Below are 2,207 nucleotides of genomic sequence, written 5' to 3'. Positions count from 1 at the left end.
TGGATGAATGGTTGTACAGATGGTTGGATGATGGATGGATGTTGGTTGGATGAGGGATGGATGCTGATCACTCAGAAGGAGCCTGTGACTCAGTAGATGAGCAGATGGATGATGGTTGGATGTATGGTTGTACAGATGGATGGATGATGGATGAATGTATGGTTGTACAGATGGATGGATGATGGATGGATGTTGGTTGGATGAGGGATGGATGCTGATCACTCAGAAGGAGCCTGTGACTCAGTAGATGAGCAGATGGATGGATGATGGTTGGATGAATGGTTGTACAGATGGATGGATGATGGATGGATGTTGGTTGGATGAGGGATGGATGCTGATCACTCAGAAGGAGCCTGTGACTCAGTAGATGAGCAGATGGATGATGGTTGGATGATGGATGGATGATGGTTGGATGAATGGTTGTACAGATGGTTGGATGATGGTTGGATGATGGATGGATGTTGGTTGGATGAGGGATGGATGCTGATCACTCAGAAGGAGCCTGTGACTCAGTAGATGAGCAGATGGATGATGGTTGGATGATGGATGGATGATGGTTGGATGAATGGTTGTACAGATGGTTGGATGATGGTTGGATGATGGATGGATGTTGGTTGGATGAGGGATGGATGCTGATCACTCAGAAGGAGCCTGTGACTCAGTAGATGAGCAGCCTTGTAGAAAAACTGATCGCAGCTTCGTTGCCTTAAGCTGCGGAGAGCTTTAAGGCTTAAGTGCGTTAAAGCCGCAGTGTGCGCCTGCACGCACGGCACGTACACACGCACGACACGCACACACGCACGGCACGCACACGGCGGGATCGAGCCGCAAACAGAGCTGCTGGTTTCCATTCATCAGGATCCTGGTGCAGACCTCTCTGTCTCATCCTGGGAAAATCAAGCCGGAGTGCGTGAGGAGGGTTTTACGCACGGCGCGTTTCCATCATGACGTCCAGATTGTAGAGGAGGAGGAGGAGGAACAGGGAGGAAGAGGAGGAGGGGAGTGTGGTGAATCGCTGTTTCGTCGTTTCTCTGGATGCTTTCCTGTCTTTTCTCTGGACTTGGCCTCTCTGCGCTGCTGGAATATTTCTGTGTTTTGGGTTTTGCGCAGCGCCGTTTGCACATTTCCCGCTGCAGCAGAGTCCAACCCGCGCCACGAGAATCGGTGCAAAGATGCGTCTTTCCCGCTAAATAATCCCTCAGCCGGGCTTTCCTGCTTCCCCCTGCAGGGAGGGGGCTCAACCCGCCGGAGCGCACCGGACCAGCAGTGAGTAGATACACATGCTCAGAACCGGGCCCGCTTCGGGGTTTTATGCTGGGCTGGTTCTGGACCGGGCCTGGTCCCGGTCCAGGCTGCGGGTCCGCCTCGGTTCTCCCGACGTGCGGCGGGATTCAGGTGGATGTTGATCCGAGGGAGAGGGTGGGGGTTAGGCCTTCCTCTCTGCAGGCCGTCACGGATTTCCCGGTCCACACCGACCGAACCGGCGGTGGGCGGGTGGTGGCAGCTTCACCTGACCCGGAGCGGTTCCCGAGCCGGGACACCGAACCGGTGTCGGAATCTTTAGTTCTGAACTGGACCGTTAACAGAGTTTGTGTGCTGTTTGTGGTTCTGATCCGGACCGGGATCAGAGTCTATAGTTTCTGGACCGGATCAGGATCTGTGGTTCTGGACCGGATCAGTGTCAGTGTGCTGTCCGTGGTCCTGAACTGGACTACAACCGGAGTTGTTGTGCTGTTTTCTGGTTCTGAACCGGTCTGGGCTCAGTGTGCGTCTAGTCCTGAACCGGTCCAGGATCAGAGCCTGTGTAGGTCTGGACCGGTCCAGGATCAGAGCCTGTGGGTCTGGACCGGTCCAGGATCAGAGTGGTTCTGATCCAACGGGCCTGAAGCCTCTTCCAGCCGTCCATCCTGCTCTCCACCTCTCTGCTGTGAGGATGATGATGATGATGAGTCCTGCTGGGCTGTCCATCATCACCTTGTTTCCTCCTCCATCACACACACACACGAGCACGCGCGCCAAACACACGAGCACGCGCGCACACTCCTCCTGCAGGATTCTCGTCAGAAAACACTAAAAATACTCTGGAAATAATGCAAATGAATCCTCGCTGCCATCTGTCTTCATCACTGTGCTGCTTTGTTATTACAACACACACACACACACACACACACACACACACACACACACACACACACACACACACACAC

The 2,207-nt window shown here is 54.0% G+C and overlaps 1 protein-coding gene across 1 annotated transcript in view; it reads left to right on the top strand.

The window, feature by feature from the left end:
* The first annotated feature begins 794 nt into the window (after positions 1-794).
* Positions 795-2,207, top strand: part of LOC106532628 (gamma-aminobutyric acid type B receptor subunit 1) — a 10,649-nt gene continuing 9,236 nt past the window's right edge. Inside the window, exon 1 of the mRNA XM_014028737.1 lies at positions 795-1,266. The gene's annotated coding sequence lies outside the window, so the exon portion shown is untranslated. The remainder of the gene's footprint in view (positions 1,267-2,207) is intronic.

The sequence above is a fragment of the Austrofundulus limnaeus genome, unplaced genomic scaffold (assembly GCF_001266775.1).
Source record: "Austrofundulus limnaeus strain Quisiro unplaced genomic scaffold, Austrofundulus_limnaeus-1.0 Scaffold802, whole genome shotgun sequence".
Taxonomy (NCBI): Eukaryota; Metazoa; Chordata; class Actinopteri; order Cyprinodontiformes; family Rivulidae; genus Austrofundulus; species Austrofundulus limnaeus.
This window is presented reverse-complemented; position numbering and strand designations above follow the sequence as displayed.